This window comes from Vidua chalybeata, chromosome Z, assembly GCF_026979565.1.
Source record: "Vidua chalybeata isolate OUT-0048 chromosome Z, bVidCha1 merged haplotype, whole genome shotgun sequence".
Taxonomy (NCBI): Eukaryota; Metazoa; Chordata; class Aves; order Passeriformes; family Viduidae; genus Vidua; species Vidua chalybeata.
The window spans coordinates 9,226,093-9,250,382 of NC_071570.1; the positions used below are offsets into that span (position 1 = coordinate 9,226,093).

Genomic DNA, 24,290 nt, shown 5'->3' on the forward strand with positions numbered 1-24,290 from the left:
TCAGGCATACCAAGCAGCATTTGTCTATTTTTACAGCTTTATTATATGGAAACAAGGAGGATGAAGTCATACTAATTCTGAAAAAGGTAGGTACCTATTGATGGAAAATAATATTTCATCCAAGTATTCTGAAGAAAATTACAGTGCTTTTTAGAATTTGAGCACAAGGACTCTAATTTATTATTAAATTGGTAGTGTTTCCAACTATAACTAATAGTACTTCAGGGTAAACCCTGGTGATGAATGCCTGGCTGATGAAAATATGACTCATACTGGCATTTTGATTTAAAAATGTCCTTGACATTCTGGGGCTCAAAGCAGAGGAGGCTTCCTGCTTTATTAATGTTCTCCTCAGCTCATACCAGTGCTGGTAAATTCATAAGATGAGGATGTGACCAAACTGAGGCCACTCCTTGCCAAACACACTCTCCTTCTTGAGGATAATTTATAATTAATATACCAACTAATGAGGGCTGTACCTGACACTTTAGTCATTCTTCTGCTTTGAAGCACATGACATTTGGCAAAACAATTAATATACAAGAGATTAAAAAAGTTTGTCCTTATCTGCTTTTACAAATAAATGTACCATTGCATTACTTCATGAACAACCATCAACTACAGAAAACTTCAAAAAGTTTCTGCTGCTGGGGAAGCTGGTTTCAGCAACTCTGAAAATAGTCTATTACCTTATCCCATACACAACCTTCCTCTCACTGTTTTATTTCCACAGGAGTTTGCAGAGCTGGAGGCTGGCATGGAGAACACCTGAGGTTATCAAACTGCCATGCTGGTGTAAAGCAGTTCTTTCTCCAAAGGATCAGCTGGAAACTACAACACATGACAATGAGTTGCCTGATAGAATTATAATTAAAAAAAAAACTAAAACCAAAAAAAAAACAAAAAAAAAAAAAAAAAAAAAAAGCAAACAAAAACACACCCCACAAAAAAAAACACAAACCAAAGACCAAAAACCAAAACAAAGAAAAAAAGGAAAAAAAGAAAGAGAAAGAGAAAGAGAAAGAGAAAGAGAAAGAGAAAGAGAAAGAGAAAGAGAAAGAGAAAGAGAAAGAGAAAGAGAAAGAGAAAGAGAAAGAGAAAGAGAAAGAGAAAGAGAAAGAGAAAGAGAAAGAGAAAGAGAAAGAGAAAGAGAAAGAGAAAGAGAAAGAGAAAGAGAAAGAGAAAGAGAAAGAGAAAGAAAAAGGGGAGGGGAGGGCAGGGCAGGGCAGGGGAGGGGAGGGGAGGGGAGGGGAGGGGAGGGGAGGGGAGGGGAGGGGAGGGAAGGGAAGGGAAGGGAAGGGAAGGGAAGGGAAGGGAAGGGAAGGGAAGGGAAGGGAAGGGAAGGGAAGGGAAGGGAAGGGAAGGGAAGGGAAGGGAAGGGAAGGGAAGGGAAGGGAAGGGAAGGGAAGGGAAGGGAAGGGAAGGGAAGGGAAGGGAAGGGAAGGGAAGGGAAGGGAAGGGAAGGGAAGGGAAGGGAAGGGAAGGGAAGGGAAGGGAAGGGAAGGGAAGGGAAGGGAAGGGAAGGGAAGGGAAGGGAAGGGAAGGGAAGGGAAGGGAAGGGAAGGGAAGGGAAGGGAAGGGAAGGGAAGGGAAGGGAAGGGAAGGGAAGGGAAGGGAAGGGAAGGGAAGGGAAGGGAAGGGAAGGGAAGGGAAGGGAAGGGAAGGGAAGGGAAGGGAAGGGAAGGGAAGGGAAGGAAGGGAAGGGAAGGGAAGGGAAGGAAGGAAAGGAAAGGAAAGGAAAGGAAAGGAAAGGAAAGGAAAGGAAAGGAAAGGAAAGGAAAGGAAAGGAAAGGAAAGGAAAGGAAAGGAAAGGAAAGGAAAGGAAAGGAAAGGAAAGGAAAGGAAAGGAAAGGAAAGGAAAGGAAAGGAAAGGAAAGGAAAGGAAAGGAAAGGAAAGGAAAGGAAAGGAAAGGAAAGGAAAGGAAAGGAAAGGAAAGGAAAGGAAAGGAAAGGAAAGGAAAGGAAAGGAAAGGAAAGGAAAGGAAAGGAAAGGAAAGGAAAGGAAAGGAAAGGAAAGGAAAGGAAAGGAAAGGAAAGGAAAGGAAAGGAAAGGAAAGGAAAGGAAAGGAAAGGAAAGGAAAGGAAAGGAAAGGAAAGGAAAGGAAAGGAAAGGAAAGGAAAGGAAAGGAAAGGAAAGGAAAGGAAAGGAAAGGAGGCATTCTGGTGTTTCTACAAGAAAGAAAGAAAGAAAAGAAAAAAAGAAAGAAAGAAATGCCAACATGCCTGTATTCTGATATATGAAGTACAGGGCAGATGCTGGGGGGGTTTTCTTTCTGGGCCCCAGTCCCAGCCCCTCCCTCCCCAGTACATTGCACCTACACTGCATATTCAACTTCTTCACACTCTGAAAGTAAGCACGGGGTGCTGTGGGGACAGACAGATCATCAGGGGGCATTCTCCAGGAGGGAAGTCAAAAGACATCTTGGCACTGACTCCCCAGGCAGTGGTAGCTCCATCCAGGAGGGGAAATGCTACATTCATGGCAAATGCTGTCTGTGTGGGTCTAGGCAAGTTCTGCTGTCATCTACCATTTCATTGTCCTGCCTCACCTTTCCTCTCCAAACCTCTCTCTAATGTCTTCCTGGAGGGGTCTGGCCATTGCTCTAACATTAAGAGGTAAATGCAAGGACTTCTCCAATGCTTTGCTGTGAAGCCTGTCACTCAGACCCCTCTTCTTCCTGTCTACATCATGGACTTCTCTGGCTGCTCTTGATTTCCATATCCCCTACGCTCCACTCTATGGAAGAAGACAGATGCTGTGATCATTTTTCTTACCCACCACATAACATCATGGCACTCTTCTGTTTTGTGCAGCTCCTTTTATCCTTCCATGACCTCCACTTTTCTACTAATAAAGTTCAAATTTTGTGGGTTTTTTTCCCAGAGGCTGAGAATATCTCTGCCCTTCCCCATCTCCTCTGTGAACCGTCTCATGGGGACAGTACTGCTCACCACCCACACACTGGTTTTGAGTTGACTGCAGACAGGGAAGGCTCAGGAGTACTAAACAGGTCAGCAAAAGGAGGGAGATTTCTATGATGCCAAGATGATTTTTTTTGCTGTTTCTTTTATATAACTTTTATGTAGACTCAGTATTCTTAGCATGCATACTTGTAACTCCTTAAGTCTGAAAACTTAGCATAGTCCTAGTATTTGGTTAGGCCAGGAGACCAAACATCCTAAAGGCCTCGTAGTAGGAGGCTAGAAAACCCTACACTATCTTGGGAACCAGGGTCCTCTCTAGAACATAACCTGTAAACCAGAGATTTGGCCCATCCAAGGGAGAATTCCATGGATAGGGGACTATTACACCATTCATCTAGGCCCCCCATTGGGGTACCCCTGTTAGATATGCTAATTTGTAAGGTCTATAAATTGTATATGCAATTTATCGTGTGTGTGCATTGCACTGCATCCCACCTTGACAAAACAGTGCACCAATAAGGATCCTTATTAAAATACTGAAGTAAAAAACCCTTATCCCCTAACGGTGTCTAGCTCTCAATTTTTTAAGACCAGGGAAAAGGCATCATCTACTTTGCTCAAATTAGACATGGAAAGGTCTCCTTGTTTGTGTATGTCCATTGTTGCTCCACTAGTACTGCATGCATTTGCTTTTCAACCAATATACCTGCCTTTGCCACTGTCCTGACACAGGTAAAGCCACCATGTCTCACTAATACTCAAGCTGCCATGCCCCCCACCTGGGGCAGATATTCATTCATCCTAGGGCTCAGCCTTTGGCCAGAAAAAGATCAATGGCATTTCAGTTTCACTGCAATTGGTCCTTCCCTTCAGTGAAGCAGAAGCATGGCTAAAAATTCTTTTCCCTACCTGAGGCAGGATTCAGCTCCATTTGTCAGTAAATCTGAGTGCACGCAAGATCCTGACAGCAAGGATTGCACTGCTTCAAGGATGACTCATACGCTTTGACACAGCCAGAGAGGAGCTCCAGCCACAAGGGTTTGGTCCAAGCATGAACCTTTACCTACTTTCAATCCTGTCTTCTGAAAGTGACTAAGAAAAACAGTGCACTAACAGGTCTTCCCCTACCCACCCCAGAACATGGCACTCCTACGGAAAGCATTAACACTAATCTGGAAACCTCAGCATGGCCTGGTGAGGATTTGTGTTACTCACGTTGAAAGAGGGCTAAAGTAAAAAAAAAAAAAAAAAAAAAAAAAAAAAAAAGCAGCAGATCTAAAAAGTAGCAGAACTTTCAGTTGTAGAAAACAAGTGGGAAGAAAAACATCAATTTGCTGACTACCAACAACAAGCAGGCTTGAACCCACAGTCTAGTAAGAGCAGAGACATAAATTTCTGATGTGCACATGTTAGTGTGACTTTGTTTATGACCCCAGTAACACAGAAAGTGCTGCGGCGTCAGAAGCTGCTGTCCAAGGGCGCCAAGCTTTGCCTGTCCCCACTGGATTAGACAGGGTGCGGCGTGCTACAAACACAGCTAATGCAACCCCTGCTGGAGAGCACCACCCAACAAACCTCTACCACTCAGAGGCCTGAGGCTCTGCAGAGCTGCCCTGCTCAACCAGACAGAGCAATTACCGAGCAGGACTTTCAAGTTCATGGAAAAGTACTTGGGGCAAGTGAAGGAAGGACAAGCTGAGCTGCTGAAGGAAATGTAGGGACAGCTCTGGAGAAAAAAGGGAATTCCCAGATATGTAGAGTCACTCATTCCTAAAACAAGGATTGCTGGCATTAGGTCAAAGTTGGCTAAATGGTCTGTAATGATAATTAAGTCATTGCTCATGTTGTTTTAGGGCATACTGTATTTATGTGGCTGTATTCAGATAATATTGCAATTTCTGTACTTGACATTCCCTGAGTTTTACCAAATATATGCTTGCATATGGGAGCATGCAAACTTCCTTCCCCATCACCAGTTTTTCCACTTTTTTTTCTCCCACTTTTCCAGGGTGTACACAGCCATCATGACACCACCTCAGAGTATGCTTCCCCCCTCTCATCTCAACAGCTTGTGCTACCCTTCCTTCCTCCTGTGCTCCAGCTTTGACTGCCAGCAGAGCCCCAGGGCTGGAGGCTGAAGCATTCCTGCAGAGCAGAGGTGTAAGCTACCACACACTGGAGGCAAAGGGCATTCACGAGAGCTCTGCTGGATCCGAGCCACAGAAGCAGTGCAGCAGCACAGCAGGATTCTTGAGGGTCAGAGGAGTGCCCATAACCACTTTCATCCGTCCTTCCTCTGCTCAGTTGCAGGCACCACCTCACTTAATGCGCACGCACTCCACCTGCACACAGACACACACACACACACACACACACACACTGGGAACACCAAAGCTAGCACTGATAGTCACACTGCACCAGGGTGACACATGAGATGAGGGAAGGGATAAAACCCTTGCTGGCCCACAAACTGAAATGCAGCCAACACACTTGGTCGCCAGGCCTGCTGCAAACATCAGGATGACCAGGGGCAAATCCAAATTGTCCAAAACAGAGTTTGTGTCTTTTCTTCTGCACGTTCCTCATCTTCACTTTTCCCCTCCTTCACTTAACCCACAGTTCATACAGTAGTGAACAGTTTCTCACAGCTGTGCTTAAGCTTCTGCAGGAAAAAAAAAACATGAGAAGAAGCAAAAAACATTGCAGCAGGTTTGGAACAATGGACAGAGAAGTTTTTTCTTCTGACAAAACCAGAAAGGAGAGAAATTTTATTCCAAGCATTGAGTAAGTTGAGAGTGTTCTGTACTTTTTTTTTCTTTTTTTTTTTTCTCTCTGGATTTTGGAGAGATGAGCAAAATTTCAGAAAGAAAACACTCAATTTTATGCTTACAAAGACATTGTCAATATTTCCTTTCAGAAAGTGTTGAAATTAACCTGGGGCAGGGATTGAGGGAAGAGATCAGGATATGCACATTGCATGTACTTATTACGTCATGCACTCATGGAAAATGAAGTCAGAAAATTCTGGGCAAGCCCCTAGCCTGGCAGTACCCAGGCAGGGGATTTTGTTTTCCCACACAAAGTCCTTTGAGCCCATGTCAAGTGTTCAGGCTCACCTAAGGAGTCATATTTAACTCAGGATAGAGTAAGGATTTTTCCAGCAGCTGTGTGTGGAGACAACTGAGCTGTCTGACACAGCACATGCAATTCACGTGAGGCCTCATCTTCTTCAGACTCACAAGAGTAAGGATCTCAATGCCTTTCAGAGGATGCAGGGAATGTCAGCCACACCATCTCCCTTTCCCAGCATGAGGGTGTGATGAAAACCAGTTGTTCGGTGTTTCCCAGTACATTTGGTCCACATTTGAGAGCTGGGAATTACACACTTTTTTCCCTTATCACAACTGTAAACTTCTTTATTCTCACCTGCTCTTCTCTTCCTTCCTTATTCAAAAATTAATTAATACCAGTGCAGCCCACTGGTAGGTCTCACATACAATGTTTTAGATATGTAAAAGTCAACACAAGGTTCTGGTAAATACATCTAGGGGGAAACTTGTTATTTGAGTCACAATTAGAGTTTTGTCACCAAAGAAAGGTTTATTAAATCAGATCATAGAGCCACCACATTACTCTGCTGTAATACAGTAAGCTGAGGACACAACACTGCTGCACTCTAGATACAGGATGACAGGTCTTATTTTCACAGTGCCATAAAACACATAAACTGGTGTTGTGACCCAGAAGTAGAAAATTCACTTCTTTAGACCTTAGTATTGAATATGGGTTGGTTTCCCCCCCGCCCCCCACCATGGTCATATAGCAACTGTGGGGTTTCTTGCGGGGAAACTCACGGAAACCTCAAAGCATGCCTCACCAGAGATGATTTATCACTTCCACGCACAGTAGCTCTGCATATGTTATAACTGGCATCTGTTTTTTACAGGATGAGTACTGGGTTTGCTCTCTGAAGGATCTTTCTTCCTTATCCATGATTGAGTAGAGGTGGGTATTTGTACCCGTAGCAAGTTCAAGCAGGTACTATACTCATAAAGATGCTTATCATAGTTGCAACAGTTAGTTAGTTTCCGCTGAAACTGAGTCATCAGAGCTCCTCCAGACTCACTGAAAAAGTATTACGGACAGTGGGTGTTCAAAGCACAGAATATGGTACTACACAACCAGAAGTGCTTGAGTGAGTGTGCAGTTTACACTGCAGCAGCATGGCAGTGGGTGGGCAGGCACAGAACCGGGTCTGTCCTGGGCTGGCCCACAGTCTGTGCCTTCCGCTGCCCTGGGATACCAAATCCCAGTGGGCAGCACCATGCTCTCCAGGCTAGTTTGTTTTGGTCACAGACAAAATTCTGGCTTTTGGACATTTAAAGAAAGAAACTACCGGTGTGAAAATGGTGTCAGATAACACATGTCAGATAACACATGTTCTCAGCATCCAGTAGACTCAGCATGAATGGAATGTGTTCACCTGGTCCCAGAGTCCCCACTCATCTTTCCACAGAAGAATTGAAGAATGGGAAGTAATCTGCACTCGCTCCTGTTGTCTGTGCTGGAAATGTAGCATCAATCTAGATTTGCTGTAAAGTTGGTATTTTCTGTTTTGAATGTTCACTACTCTCTTGTCCTGAGGACAACCACTGCTGTACAACAAGCTATCCCAAACACATACAAATCCAGCTGGAAAACAGAATAATCTTCACCGCCAAAACCACACATGTTTCAACTTGCTTTCCTCCTTTCTGACTTTTCGTGTTCTTCCCAAGCTGAAAAGAACAAAGTTAGCATGCAAGGAGCTTCACACATGAGGCCATTGTAGCTACCCACATAGCACCAGGCAAAGTCCACATAACAATGCACTCTGTCACATTATGTGACATATATTGAGAGCAAAAAAGCCAGGGAAGACCACACATTAAGCAATTTTCACTGCCTTGGCAGCCACCACTGGAAGGTTATAGTGTCTATGGCCCTAGCCGTAACAAATGCTCAATCCACGGCTGCAAATATTTTCAAGTATGAGTAATGTGAAACACTGAGACATCCCTGAAGTTCTGTACATGGGTGTGCAACTGCTTTTCACAGCTCTCCAGAGCCTGTAGCTAAGATGTAGGTGAATTCCCTTTAGGCAATGCTTGCCCAAATCAGCAAGACAAACAAGTGCATTGCTCCTCAGCTCACTGAACAGTGCCTCCCAGAAGGCCAGCTTGGCGATTGAGCAGATTGAGCCAGCTGATATTCACCCCCAAACGAGACAGCAAGAGACAGAGGGAAAAACAAATGGGACCCCATCGCTGAACTGATGTTATCTGCAGGCAGCTGTGCCTTTTGTGCAAAGAGCACACAGTGCCACAATTTGCAAATGTCCCTGATGAATTGCTGCTGTCTCTGCAGCGCATTGTAAAGAACTGTCTGTTCTCAATTACCAGGACTGCTTTTAGGCAGTAATGCAGTAATGTCATCTACTAAGGAGTTAACCTAGTCCACAGGAAAATTAACATCGCGTTAAACAAAGCCTTCTCTACATTTTTCATGTAGTAGCATATGGAGGAAATATTGCGTGGTGATCACAGTTTTTACCTCAGACTCCTTAAATCTAAGGCTGGTATGTGTGGTGTGTGAGTATCATTAGAAAGGGGAAAGTAAAAGTATGGACATACAGTATGTTTGAACACATCAGAACAGAGGTTCTGTTGCCGATCATCATAGATTAATGGGTAGCCCTGGAAACAAAGCAAAGAAGTGACCTGGGGACTTGAGACTCGTACTTCAAAGGGAGTTAAGTAGCTGAAAACACTTCTGGAGACAAGACACAAAAACCTAGCTGTGTACAATGTGTACATGAGTTCCAGTCTCCAGCTTGAACACTCTCATCTTGACACAGTTCTACTAAAAAGAACACTTAATAGTAATATTAAAGCATTAATTAATTTGTTACAATTTTTCACTTCTCACCTTCTTCTCTGGCTGAACATGGACTGCTGGTACTGAGTGTTTAACTTGATCTATTGTATAGAGACAGCGATCAGCACAGTGAGACCCCCCCTCATTCCTTTTTCAAAAACTAATTGTTCCAAAGGTTTCAGTTTTGGGCTTGCATTTCATTCCCCCTCACATTGTGCAAGGTGAACAGTTTCCAGTTATGCTTTATGAACCATACACTGTCATAAAATCCAGTAAGCAAGCAATTAAAAGATGCTGCCTTGTGAGGTGGCATTACCACTTACTTTTGTTTAGAAACAGTTGTATTACCACTTTTTTTCTCTCTAAATGGCAAAAGATAGTCCTCATAAATACCAGCAATGTTTTTTTGTTCTCCATATTTTTCTCAGTGAATTCTTCATTTAGGTTGGTTTTAGATTGGGTTTTTTGGGGGTTTTCTTTGTGGGTTGTGTGGTGTGGGTGATTATTGTTGTAGCCAAGTAAGAGTGATGTGACTGCTACACAAGATCCCAGACAGAAGTCCCTTGCTAGATAAGAGCGTGGCATTAGGCCAACTGCATTTTTTACACTTACCACTAAATCAGATAATTTTCACAAGGCACCATATTCTAAATCCCCTGTCCTTTCTGCAGCTTTTGTTATGAAGCAGGTCTTTTTCTCTTTCTAATGTTTTGCAGAAGACTGGCCCCTGCTTTAACTTTTGAGAAGTTGCCTGTGCATACTTGGAGCGGGACAGAACACGAACACTGTGCAGGCACCAGGGATGGCAGAGTACAGCCCTTGCTAGCTAGGCAGGACATTAGGACAACTAGTATTTCCCCAGGCTAACTTCAAGAAGATTAACCTCTTAATTCTTGAACTATTTTCTTTGCTTGTTTGAAATGATAGATTATATCCCCTATGACAAAAATCTGACACAGCTGTGCTTCTGGCAAGCTGCCAAGGATTAGCTTGACACCTGTGTTGTATGCACAAGAGTGATTCAGGTTTTACTGCACAGTGACTATGGCCCAGACTATCATCTTACACCTGTTTTACATTGGGTTGTTTCCACTGCCATCACTGCTGTCTCACCAGCTGTAATTTTTTGGCTAAAGAAAAGCCTGTGCTATATAATTATCAAAGGATATTCTTCCATTTCTAGTTCAAACAAGAACAAAATGTATATCCTTACATTACAGAGTTTCCCTGTGCATTATTTTTCCATCCTTTGCACGTTTTTTCTGTACTTTATATTCCATTTTTTTCAGACATGGTCCCATGTTTTTCTATCATCTAAACTTCTGTCCTGTTCTGGGGAAAAGAGTATAATAATTAGGTAGAATATGGTTTCTCTGATGTTTTAGCACCAATCCCACTTTTTAAACTTTGAACAAGTGGAAATTTTCTCAGGGAAAAAAAAAAAAAAAGGCATAATCCAAGTAAAAAAATGTACATGTTTTTACTGGGTTAACCTATATTGAATCTTTTTACAGAAAACTGGGAAAAGTCTAAAGTGCAACTGGAGGGCTTGAATATATGCTGTAAATAAAATAATTGCTTCTATTTGATAACAAAAAGGTAATCCCATGAAACAATTTTTTTTTTTCCTGATATGTTGGATTTGTCAACAAGATATATGGAATTCTTACACTTACGCCAGGACTTTCTATACATTCCAAGCAGGACTGTAATCCTGTTCTACACAGTGACTACAAAAATGTCTGCCCTGAAGGTGTCACACTATATCACACCAATGACAATCCAACATCTGCTGTTAAAAGGAGCCTTTTATATCAGTGTGATCTAACCAGTTCAAACCAGCTATATTTTTCCCAGTGTTCTCCTCCCTCCCCCCAAAAAAAAGACAGAAAATTAGTTTTGGGGAAGAGTCGGCTGTTCAATGAGACACACCTTTCTTTGTGCATGGAGTAAAACAGAGCCAAGGAGCTGTCTCTGTCAGCAACCAAACCATGAACAGTGCAACCACAAACTGGCATCCCACTCTGTTTCAGCCACTCTTCTGTATTCAAAGCGCCACAGATTTCAAGTAAATTACCTTAGCTATCTGGAGGTGTGTTAATGACTAAAGGGCCATCATCAGCCAGCTGTCTTTTTATCTTTTGCTTTTGTCAATTGCAAAGTCATCTTTAAAGTATAAAGCGGTCACAAATTCCCTACCATTTTTGTTCTTTTGCTGCCTGGTCCATATTCTTCAAATTACCATTTCGAATGTACAGCATTATCTCCTTCAGTTACTTCCTTCTTTGACCATAACATGATCCATCACAAAGTCAACCACATAACAACTTGCCACTGAATTGTGCAAAGGCTGCTGACTCTATTGCAGAAAGCTTTAGTGCCACTGAAGAGGCTGACCTTAAAAACCTGCACCACTGTCCCCATAAATTCAGTAAACACATACTCACAGATTTCATAGTGATATTCAAGCACCACACTGCCAAAAAGCCACATGGGGAAGGAGGGCAATGGTAAACCTCACTGCACCTGCCAACTTTACTGACTAGCTGGAAGTGTCTGGAAAAGGACTACACTAATATTTATTTGTCATTTATCGAAGTTAATATCTAGCACAGAGAGTCCACACCCTGACCTTGGGAAGCAATAAGGATGATCCTCTGAGAGGCCTTTCTTGTGTGAACTTATTTCTACTCCCCGTGCGAGGGCTTGTTTTGTTTTCGTCCAACACAGAAGTATTAATAAAGTTATGAGAAGCCACTCCTGGCAGGAATTTTCACAGTAGTATCTGAGGCAGTGATTGGACAGGGAGGAAAATCAGTACCATGCTCAGTGCGGCTCTGCTGTCTTCTGATGTGAGTGGTCCTGTCATTTCTCAAGCAGGTGCAGGTCATAGTAATTTCAAACAAACTGCTCCAACCGCACCAACAAACTAGATTCCAGCTCAAGGCCAGCAATGTGGCAAAATGCCACAGTTGATATATACACAGTCGTGTACATACGTGAATGCTTTCCTCCATAATGCTTATTGTGGAGCATAGCTGTTGCATAAACTTTTAATAGCAGGGCAGGGATTTACTTCCCATTCTGGTCTGTGGCACACTTTTCTGCTGTTCTGTGGTGTACTTTGACTAATCATTTCTTAGTCGTCTAGATGCAGACCTTTAAAAACACTAGGAGCTCTCAGTCCCCCTTTTCAATTGCAAACGATTCACTTTTGGTGAAGTGTGGCCTCCCTATTCTTCTGCCAGCCGTTGTGTTTGTGAAAGGACCGTCTCAAATTTCTTGTGTGGGAGCAGCTGTTGCTGGACCAAGGCAGCCTTTTCAGAGCCCTGCCGCAGCCGCTTTTCACTTCTCCTCCTCCTCTCCTTCCTCCCTCCTTTTGTCTCCTGCAAAGCAAGAGCCCCTCTGACCCTTCGCCTCCCTCCAGCCTCTCTCCTTTGTCGGCCGTTGCAGACAAGTTCCACCCTAAATCAAGCATTGTCTCCATCTCCAGAAGCCAGCACGTGCCCACATCCCCCTAATCTTTTAATTTCCCCCCAGGAAAAGGCAGCTGTTAGCGATACACGCAATGCACAGCTGTCAGCTGGGGCCTGCCGCCTGCCTGCACTGAACAATGAGGAAGACAGCGCCGGGGCCGAGGAGAAGTAATATCTACATATATGTGCCTTTGGCAACAGTTGGCAGCACGTGCTCTGAAATGCGGCTTTGTCAGAAAACCCACCCCTGCCTTCCCCCACCGCTGCTCCGCACACGTATGAGCTTGAACTTTGGCTGATATCAGAACAAAACACCCGACTTCAAAGGGCAGGACTCCCCGGATAGCTGCATTATACCTTCGCTGCTGAAACAATCCCCTGCAAAATTACAGGGTATGAAAAGGACAGGCCTCCAGTAGCCTGGCACGTGGTTCGCCCATTCTCCTCTTTTACACACCAGTCGTTTGAGAGTTTTGTCCTGGAGAGAGAGCAGCGTAAACAATCTGGAGGGGCAGAAAAGACCGATACATCACGATTTTACCTTTTTCCCTGTGTGGTGAGGAAGGCCTACGTTTCTAAGGAAAGCAGGGACATACGCATATAAAGTGCATTAAAGTATATGTGTCTGGGCCGGTGATCTTGCTACCTTAATGTGCAAGGGACACTTCAGATCAAGATGAAAAGGGTGGTGCTTTAGTACCATAGAAAGGCAAGGCATAGTTGCGTCTGCACAAACGTAAGTGCAGTTGCATGCCGAATTTCTGCCTGCAATGACAGCAAATATGCACACAAATGATAAATTGCACACTGCAGTGCAGTTGCCACAAGTAAGCTCGCAAACATAGTAGTTACAAATCCCAATTGGTCCTGTAAAATATGCTTACCTCTTCCCATGTACCATGGTGTATGTAACTTTACAAAAATCATATCTCTGTGCTTCACTTTAGCTCCTGACAAAACACAGAGATTCTTAAGGAAATTCATTTTGCAAATGTATGTGTTGTGGAGAGGATATATGAAAACCTCAAACCCTTAAAACTGTTTCATTTCTTTTTCCCATGTAGATTGCTTTAAAGTATACATGTATTCCTCTCGCCAGCCTTCTGGCTAATCATTAAATGGGAATTTGATTGATTTCTACACGCAGTGGTTCCCAAAGTCTGAATGCTTAAAAAGAAACTGTCTCACCTGTTGCTTTTGCAGAGATCTCTTGCATAGTTTCCTCTCTAAGCAAAGGAGCAAACAAGCCTCACTCCCAAACCTTTCACCTCCATAAGCTTTTTGAGGTCAAGTGGACAATCCTGGGTTGACTTCACCACTCTCAAATGATAAGGAATAACTTCTGTGTTACTGGTGCATATTCCCCAGCCTGCTCTGTACACGCGTTTTTACTTAATTTATCTCACCTGGCCTCTAATTTAAAGAACTTAAAAGATACACTGTTGTAAGCAGACCATATGGCATATGGTACACCTGACCCACGCTTAGCACCTGCTGAGCACACTGTGAGCGTCACAGGCTGTTTGATGCAGCACTCCTGGCCAGAGGGCAAAAACATATCCATGCATTTGCATGCTGGACAGAGGCCACGGTGATCTGACACAGTATCCTGACAGTTCTTCCAAGATTAGCAAATCTGTAGAAAGCAATAGGCTTAACCAACAAAGGAGGCACTGCATCGCAGAGACCTACACACATACAGACACCTCGGGGATCCTAATAGCCTTGCTCTGGTGAACAGGGATCTTCAACAAATGCAAACGTGCTTTGTGTGGGGAATGTCAGCATTAATCATTGGGATGCAGTCAGGGTATTCCTAAAGTACTCAGAGAAAGCGCAAAGAGATGTGTTTTGATATCACTTGGGCAAATATAAGTGCCATCCTGACTACCCCCATGAAGAACCAATAAGTGCAGGAAGCAACATGCAGTCAAAAACAGATGTCTCAAAATAGTAGGCATCAAGTAGAAAGATGCCTTGAAATTTTAATGCTTATAAGGGTTTAGCAAGCATGAGCCTGAAGAATGGCCTGCAAGATCCATTCTTTCGTTGCTGATTCTGTTGGCCCATGACTCACTTTTTCTATATACAAACCAGTCCATTAAGCCTCTGTATTTTTAGTGCAAAGTTCTGAGAGATTTATAGAGCAGGAATAGCATGCAGAAGTATCAGGAGATGTAATTTGCACTAGGTAATTTGCATAGCAAAATCTCACAGCAGCAACAGCAGCCTTTGTCAAAGCAGACCAGGTATCCAGCAAAGGCAGAAGACATTTGATTTGTCCATGTGGGAGTTGTAGCCTCTAACACTGGGCAGCTGGACAAACACAAAGAATGGAGCAGCCAAAAGGATTTGTCTCTCTAACGCTGCTCAGGGAGAAAAATTTATCATGCATGTGATCAGCAAGGGGACATTTGTTGCAGACACGGTGGCAGAACCCTGGCTGTGTCCTCAGCAGTGGCTGGCAGGCTATAGAGGAGCTCAGTCTTGCACCAATGGCAAAACTAGACTTTGTGCAGAGTTAGTGCTAGCTGCAATGCTGTGGACATCAGTGGGGACATTGAAGGGTTTCTCTTTTCCAGTAATTCTCTAACATAGACTTTGGAATTGCCCAGTTTAGAAGATTTCCATTTTACACTGTGCTGCCTCTCAACAATATGCCTTGATCAATCTATTTGAAATAAATTTGGCAGTAATCTTTCTGTCTTCACACTGGAATGTTTTCAAACAAAAAATAGAGCTATTCTCTTCTTTCATTTGTAGCTCTCTCGCCTGTTACTGGAATAAAAATTCTCTGGCTTGAAGAGGTTGTCAGGCTAGAACTGCCTTTATGTTCAAGGCTAGAAGAATTTTATGATTGCATAGGCATGGGGATTCTGACGACCCTCTAATGGGCATATGTTTTTCCTTACTTATCTGCAAACCTACCCTTCACAGCAGAGGAAAACCTCACTCTCACAGGACAGGCTCTTTCTTCCTTCACAGCACCCCTGAGGCTCACTTGTCAGGGGTTTCTAATCAGGCCACAGAACAGATTCTGTCGGGATCTGCCCGTGCGTGGGGCTGGGATACAGGTGGGCTGCCCTGCCCGGTGCAGGGAGCCCAGCTGGGAGGTCCTTCTCCTGCCTTGCTGCTCCGTATGGTAAATCTGTGGCGAATTGAGCCATAAGTGAGTGCTCCAGGCTCCAGTCTAGCCTCGAACTACCCCGGCTCCATCTGTCACCTTATCTGGGGCATCTTTGCTGCATGATTGGCACAGGGCTTGAAAAGGCAGCACAAGACAGGCCATGTGGCAACCCTGCTGATGGGGAGGGGGCAGCGGGGGAGCAGGATGAAATATTGTGACAGGACACTTCAAGCCCCAGCTAATCACAGCTGCTGAGGGCTGAAGAGTGCTATACATCCCCTCGTATCAGGCAGTGCATTCCTGGCAACATTATTAATTCAGAGGAGTCCCTTTAATTTGAAGCAGAGATTAAGACTTTCCCCGGTTGGCCTCACTGCGGCTGTAAAGGCAACAGGCAGGGCTATTGTAAGGCCATTAGGGAAGAACAATAGGACGCTGAAAGGGGGATGCGGTTGAATAGGGGAGCGAGGGCTGGCTTGTGCCAGAGGCCGGCTCGCCTCATTACGGGAGCGGCAGATGGAGCGTGGCCGGGTTGCTGGGCAGAGTCGGGGCTGGCAGCTGGCGGCGGCTCCCCCGCACTGCAGCGCATCCCCAGCGCACCCCGCCGCGGCCTGCGCTCGGCCACGGCACAACAGGTGGATGGAGGCTGACGCCCTTACCAGCAAATCCCAACATTTAAAAAAAAAAAAAAAAAAAAAAAAGCTTCCTTTTTTTCGTTTCTGCCTCTCCCTCCTGCGTTTGTCCCGACATTTCCGAACCCTACCAAACAGACTTCAGGATGGTACGGAAAGCGCACTCTCTTGTCCTATTCGTGGTCCTGCCAGGCATTGCTTCTTTCTCAAGATAATGACGGCAGAAACCTGGTGGCTGTGCACGAGATGGTGTTATGCATCCAGGTCATTAGACACGGTCAGGCACCAACTGATTCATCTAACCTGTCACTGGATTTTTAAAAGCGCCCATTGGCTTTACTGGCTTCAGAGGAAATTCCCTACCTTATGCTAACTAAGGTTTTTATTTGCCTTGATGTGCTTGAGCTCATAGGCATGTCACACCTGAGAGGAGCGGGTAGGACGCTGATGGAAGTCCAGCCTTGCAATCTACCAGGTGCTGTGGCATGTGCCAACCCCCAGCAAACCAACCTCTGCAGCTCCCTGACAGCCCCTGCCACCAAGCCCCTGCAGCTGTCTCTCCAGCTGGGGAGCAAGGACAAAAGTCCTGCTAGAAGGACACCCTAGAAAGCATCACAGAGGCAGTGGGTTCTTTACTAAGTTTGTGGAAAAAAACCTTTTTTTTTCCCCAGTTTTGCCCTACTACAACCCTCAGAGCTTGTGAAGTATGATTCTGGCAATCAGAGCTCCTGGCTGGGGGCCTGACAACTACCAGGAGAGGCAACACTCTCCCCTCTCCCCAGATGTGGCCCAGGGACAAGTGTATGAAGAAACCTGTTTGAATTTGACAGTCCCCTGACACTCTGGGGAAGGTCATCCAAAAGATGCTGCTGAACATGACAACAGAAGTTATTTTGTAAGCATCTGTTGTTTTATGTTTGGATCTCTCAAAGTTGTTTACAATGCTTTTGTGCAGTTCTGAGTTCTTCCCTCCCACAACCTGAGCTAAGCTTGTGGCTGAGCAACCTGGCATGGTCCCAGGTGAATGCAGGACACACAGACCAGGCACTCTGCCTTTAGCAAACTGATGTCCCCTGATCCTTATGGTCTATGTTCCCTTCCAGTTCATGGCCATGCATGTAATTGTTGATTAAAGAGCAACTGCAATTTCTTCCATGGAAAAATAATTTTAGGGAACTGTGGAGAGTATTTTTAGTTACAGAGGTAAAAACAAGGAGAAGGAGCCAGCATCCTCTTAGCAAATCACTTTGTGCAGACCATCATCTGGCCCTCTTTGGACCACTCACACTACACAAAATGCTCTTTGACAGCAGCATGCAGAAAGAGGCCACAATATTCAAAGCAGTACTGTTTAGGCCTTCTACAATAATCTTTTCCTTCTCTGTGCCATGGAACACTCACCTTAGTTTCTTATATCTTACCTGAGTCTTTTTATTCATTTCACACTATATGGCCTTCAGTTTATCCACGGTGCAACTCTGTTTTCATAAAAAGAGAATGCATCAGAACTGATTATGAAAACTAATTTGATTCCTTTTATTTTTACCACTGCTGAGCTATGGTCTTTATCTTGATTTCTTATGGATCCAATGAAGATTAATCCAATCCTACAGCACAGTGTTCACTCCCATGTAGCTACAGCTGCTGGTAGGGAGCTGCTAAGTGTGGCACAAGGTGTTTTAGTGGCAAAAACAGAGGGCAGGGACTGGCGTCTGCTTACACTGGTTTTGCCATTGAAGAGACCACAGCTGAATGAGGCTCACTGAACACTGTCCTGAGTCTGAACTCAGACCCAGCCATGAAGCACATTTCTGAGTCAGATTCATTTGTACAGATACAGAGATGGTTAGCTCTAGCTTTTCAATTGCAAACACAACTACTCTACACCCACTGAAATAGACAGTGGAAGGGTCTAATGCTCAAATATAACCTGAGAGCTGAGTCACCTGATCTGCATGAATTTGTTACAGCCATGGTACCTTCTCGAAGGAAAGACAAAAAATCTTTTCTAGATATTGAGGCGGAAACAGATGATTATACAACCCATCCTCAGGTATCACATTAATTATAAAAACAGTAAACAATTAAACAAACAGGCAGAGGTAGTTCCAGAAACAGATGCAAAGTGGGAAAGCAAAGCTTTCATATGTGTGTCTGCAGATGTTTTGTCCTGTGCCAAGATCAGTGTTACTTGCCCATCTCAGTTTTCAAATGTGCTGCTTATCATTTGCAAAGCTTGTCAGAAAATTGAGAGAAAAATAGAAGTAGCTGTAAGCAGTCTTGCTCTGCAACCAGCTGATGCTCTAGACACGTGGACTACCATTTTCTGCATAAAGACAAAGTTTGTGCAAGGAAGGATCTAGCTGTCAAAGGGAGTTAAAGCTGCTGCAGAAAGTTGGATAGTTTAACAAGTGGAGAATCAGAAATTATTGCAGTCTTTTCATGGAAGAATTTTTAACTGCCTGTGTGCAGCAATCCGCTTGCTTGGTATCAAGCACATTTGAGACAGGTCTCTGAAGGTCTTTCTATCTTTCTGTTGTGAAACCGGGATATTTATTGCTGTTCATAATAACTCAGGGGTTCAAACCATCAGTGCCACAAGCTGTAGGCTGCTTAAACTGGCCATTTAGTAACAGCCTTGTATCTACATTCCCCTATCTTATAATTTCATGTCAACATTAATTCCCTGAATAGTGACATTGGAGGGTCTGAAGAGCAAACACTTTGATTGCCACTGGAAACTCATGGGATATGGGGAATAGTGAAAAATAACCATCTGTCTCTGACACTTTGTTCCCAGCACAGGGCTATCTGTCCGTCACTCTGGGTGAGTTCATGCCTCCAACGACAGCAGCTTTGCTCTCTGACCCAGCAGCAGATTCCCAAATGCCAGCAAACACAAGAGGCAAGGCAAAGTCAACACACACACTAGCAGTGTCAATAGAGAGCTTCTTTCTGAGGAGGAAGCACAGGCCATAGTGTTTTGCTGCTCTTTTGCTGATGTATTTTAGCCTGTGAACTCTGACAGAAGTGCTAGCTGCTGGGGGGCAATGCTGTGACTGTGTGTACACACTGTGCAGCACCTCTCTGGAGAGCAAAGGGCAAAAATGCTGAAGACAGAGGAGATGAGCCACATCTCACAACCCTGCAGTCTCTTTAAAAACATGGAGGAAGGTCAAGAACTGCTTGTGGATGTGTTTTTTCAAAGATGAATACAACCCACTTTAAAAATTTGGAATTCTGTTTAAGTTATTCTGTTGTTCTCACAATCTGAAAAGCTTAAATCAAGCATTTACAAGGTTTGATTCACAGAAACTAAGATATACAGAGGACTTCTAATCAAAGTAGCCACAGTCCTATGGGCCACTTAAGTGTTTGTCTACAGACAAATCCCTGTTTGCAGCCTTCATTTGTGCACAAGAATGGTTTACACTTTTAGCTCTAGAAGCAGTGACTGCAAACTAAAGTATGCCTTTCACATGTGCTCTTGTTTATGGGACATGGTGTTCACTTTTTTAAAATACAGTCCTAGGTCAGTGGACTGAAGGAGATCGGTCACTGCCAAGGGCTTTAAAATGTGTTTTGTCAATAAAGGTTACCTTGACCCAATGTGTCCTCTAACAAGGCAATAAGATCAACATAACTGTCCGCCCTGTAATGCTTTTTCATGTGGCTACTCAGGGTGAAATAAGATGCAATTAATTTCCACCTGTGGTAAATAGACTGTAAAGCCAGAAAAACAATCTTATTATGTAAAACCCCATTTGAGAGAGTGTTTGCCATCTTCTTGTGTTTCAGCCTAATTACATGAGACCAAAGGAGATACATTTATTCTGGCCCTAGTTTCCAAATGTCAAACTGTGCTCCTATCATTTTTTTGGAGCAAAAGTCTTAAGTCCCTTCAATCAATTTCCAGAATGAGTAGACTACTCATCTTCAAGAAAAGAATTTCCTGAGAATCACAGTTTGCTGAAATAAAGCCATTTTCTAGAGGATATCTATTTACCTGGACAAAAATGAGAAATGGGTCCACAAGAACCTCACAAAATTCAACTAGTCCAAGTACAAGGTGCTGCACCTGGGTGAGGACAATCTTAGACATGAACACAGACTGGGAGAACAACCCATGGATAGCAGCCCTGCAGAGCAGGACTTGGGGTTTATCGAGAATGAAAAGCTGGACATGAGCCAACACTGTGAGGTCACAGCCCAGAAAGCCAAACATGTCCAGGGCTGCATCCAAAGCAGAGCCAGGGAGGCAGGGAGGGCAGCAGAGCCAGGGAGGCAGGGAGGGCAGCAGAGCCACAGAGGGGATTCTGCCCCTCTGCTCTGTCCTTGTGGGAGCCCACCTGGAACACAGCATCCATCTCAACACAAGAATGACTTGGACTTTTTAGAGTGAATCCAAGGGACGACACAAAGATGATGAGAGGGGTGCAAGCTCTCTACTAAGCTCTCCTACTAAGACAAGCTGAAGGAAATGGGGCTGTTCAGTCTGAAGAAAGAGAAGGCTTCAAGGAGACCTAACTAAGGCCTTCCAGTACCTAAAGGGCACTTATAAAAAGGAAAGAGGGACTTTTTATACGGCCAGATAGTGACAAGGCAAGAGCCAATGGTTTTAAACTAAAGCAGAGCAAGTTTAGATTAGCTGTTAGATTTTTACTCAGATGGTAGTGAAGAACAAGAACAGGTTGCCCAGAAGGATTGTGGGTGCCCCACCCCTGAGAGTGTTTAAGTCCAGGTTGAATCAGGCTCTGAGGAACCTGGTCTAGTGATGAGTGTACCTGCCCATAGCAGGGGGATTGGAACTAGATGATTTTTAAGGTGCCTTCCAACCCAATCCATTCACTTTTGGTTCTATAGTTCCAGATAATAGTTCTGTAATTCCACTTGCACTTGGTCTGCAGGACAATCGGTGGATCTCAACAAGAAGTACCATGCATTTTTTCTTCTATTCCATTCTGAGAACAGATTTACCCATAATGCTAGTGCAATTTGCATGTGACAGTACGTTTGCAAATGTAAATCACTTCATGCATACTTGTGCCTTTTTACAAAATGGGCACATACCTGCAGGTGATCTTTCAATATTCTACATCTGTAAATATGTGCATCTGTATTTCCATAAAATCAGCACATGTACCTCCACTCTAGTGAAGGTCAGGACAGAGCTAGTGAAGATTTCTTGCAGAACCCATCTCATGAAGGTGAAAAATTCATACTGGTAAGGCTCTGAGAAGTGATTTATCTTTAATCACTATTGTGATTTTTTAGACAACATTGTCTAAACTGAGTGTCAGGTTACAATTCACATCTCTGTTTTTTCTGAGTATATTTGGTTAATTCAAGTTCTGTAAGAGTATACTCAAGTGGATGAGATTTTTGCCTGACCAAAGCACCTTGAAAACTATTTTGCTCTCCTCCCTGGCTGCTGTCCCCAAGCGGGCATGAGCCATGGGTGCCTCCTCTCTCCATTTGATAAGACTTGAGTGGGCATGAGGACTGTGTCCAGACTCATGCAGTACAAAAGGAAGCTAGACAGACCTTCACAGTGGGCAGAGTGGCAGCTTTCAGAGTTAATGCTGTAGAACTTCAAAGGGTGTTAGTGCAGCCACTGAGAGATTAACCTCCAAATTCACATTTGCAAACAGCTTCCAAACACATGGTAATCAGGCAGCTTATACAGTAAGTTCAGCACCTACTGCCCAATGCCAGTGTGCTACACTGAGAAGTGTGCTACACTTCAATGAGGAAAACAAGGAGAGGGTCCTTTGTATTTTGGATTCCAACTCTTGTAGTATATTTTGTGCCTGAAAAGTCAACACTGGAAACAATTATTGGGATGTAAATGATGATGGTCCTGCTGCCCCAATACCCTGAGCAGCACACTGTCTGTGGCCAGTACCTTCTGTAATTGCAGAGGGTTATTTTGCAGCATGTTACTAATCAAGTGCCAGCTTCCTTGTATGCTTGCAAAAAAGGAAACCAAGATTTGTTTTCTTCCTCTCATGATCATAAGCAGGCGTTGTTTTCACAGGGCTCTCGAGGAAAGGGACAAACAACTATGTAAATTGTGCAATTTTCACAGTATTACTTCTGTCATTTCCCTCAGCTGCCTGAAACCTCTTTTGCTCTAAAGAGAAAGCAACAAAGCAGGACAGTTTGTACATAAACAGGACTGTGCAGTGTTAGATGAGCAAAAGCCAAGCTGAATATCATAACTAGATGCTGTCCTAATCACCAGTTACTGTGGGAGGCAGAAAGCTGTTTTCTCTCTGCAAGCATTGCTGCTATTGGGGGGTTATTTATCAGCACTTTGTATCCAGGAATAAGAAGCTGCTCATTGAAAGAACTGTTATTATTTTCTAGCTATCAGGATACTACCGTAACTTATTCCTACCCTCCATCCCCCTTCCCGCCCTTTTCCCACACCATGCCCCTCCTACCAGCATGCTACCCTCATCTCGGACACAGCATTTTGCCTGGATAAAGTTTTGTCATTGACCCAGGGAGAGACTAAGATTTCACCGGAGTACAAGAGTAGAAGGAAATGGTATCATTCTCTCACGCCAACAAGTAAAGTCAGCTTCAAGTATTTTCCCAGTTAGTGGAAACTAATAAATATAAATATGATTTCTCAGGGCTCTTCACAAATGCTGAATGTACTCAATATAATTAAATGATAAACAACAATGCTGGCGAGTTTGCATTTGGTCTGCTGTAGCAATAACATGGTGTGCTGCCAGCAACAGCACAGAATGCAATGCTGGGAGAACAGGAAGCTAGTGGGAAAGAAAAAAAATATGCAAGACTTGCCCTTTATGCTTTGCTGATGAGGAAAAATAAATAAAGAGCACAACCTTTCACAAAGGGCTGACCCTGGGATTACTCTGAAGGGCTGGACCATGCATGAATCAGTAGAGCAAGAGGTGAAGGCTCAACTGCTGCACAGAAATAGCCCCTCAGCAAAATGGGCACTGGTGCTTTATCTCTTCATTACTAATCCTGCCACATAGATCTGATATCATAATCCCTTTCCTTCTTTTATGTCTTAATTTCTTCCCCAGCTTCTGATCTCTAGTAAAAGTACATTGGTCAAAAGGATGGGGAACTGGATTTGGCCTAAAGAGACCAGTAGCTAAATGAGTGGTCTTTGATTTCCTAGAAGGTGTAGCATCCTACTCCTCTGTAAAGTTGTTTCTGCTTTAAACCAGTAAAAGCGAGAGTAGAAGCATGACACTCAGTGCTGAGTATGGGCTTTCTATTTTTAAAGAAGTGGTCTCAAGAGACTGGCCAGTTTGTGTCTAACTCTTTGCTCTCAGAGGTCAAGAACAAGTGAAAACATCTTGCATGAGTCTATGGCCTGTAGGACAAGGAGGGTAGAGAAGTAGGAAAGGTGGACAGTGCATGGCAACCAGCAGACAACAAGCACCACTGGGCTGCCAGTGTGCAAATTACGTCTCAGTTGTACTCCTGCAGGCCCGTGACGCCTCAGGCAGCCTCACAAGGAACACGAGGATCTTGGGATTCTTGCCAGCATTAGATTCACACTTCCCTGCAGGCCAGCAGTGCAATGCTTGAATCAGTACTTTTTAAAGCTGTGGCAGGAGGAAGGGTTCTCTCTGGGGTCACACCAAAGCAGTGGTGCTTTTTTTCAGCACTGCTCTCAAGACATTGGGAAATGTATCCTGGGAACTTGCATAGTCATGGACTCACTACATTTGAATAAACATTGTTCTTTTCTTACTTGGATTAGCTCTACTCACTGAAACCACATCCACTTTTTATGCTGGCTGCCTGTCCTGTAAACTAACACAGAGATGTCTCAAAAAAACCTCAGGGCCCCTTTAGTGAGTAGCCTACTAGTTACTTTCTTCTTCCCCATTCCTATAAGAACAGATGACAATATCCTGTGAGGAACTACTACTGAAGTCTCATTTTCATTTTTGCCTTCCTTCCCTCACACTCTTCAGTTCACAGCATCTCTCTGTTTATAATTCCGACCATGTTACTGTAGCATTCAGCTGTCTCCCCCACTCAAAATAGCCATGACAGCTTTTCCTCCCTTTTCTATTAACAACTGCCTTCATGCTTCACTCTAGCATCACTGGTATAAGCGTGTACCTCTCAGTGTGTGGTGGGCCACTCGAACATACACATGCTATCACCGCTTCTCCTACTTGTGGAGCTGTGATTGTTGAAGCTTGCCATGGC

General features: G+C 44.0%; 1 long non-coding RNA gene across 3 annotated transcripts; it reads right to left on the minus strand.

The window, feature by feature from the left end:
* Positions 1-4,834: 4,834 nt before the first annotated feature.
* LOC128781854 (uncharacterized) lies at positions 4,835-24,290 on the minus strand. 3 transcript variants are annotated; one of them, XR_008428531.1, is made up of 5 exons: positions 24,201-24,290; positions 17,498-17,554; positions 12,675-12,820; positions 10,055-10,173; positions 4,835-5,587 (listed from the first exon to the last, which is right to left on the minus strand). It is a non-coding gene; the product is annotated as an uncharacterized LOC128781854 (long non-coding RNA). The 3 variants fall into 3 exon arrangements; XR_008428533.1 differs by lacking the exon at positions 24,201-24,290 and adding an exon at positions 20,083-20,202; XR_008428532.1 differs by lacking the exon at positions 4,835-5,587 and adding an exon at positions 6,559-7,703.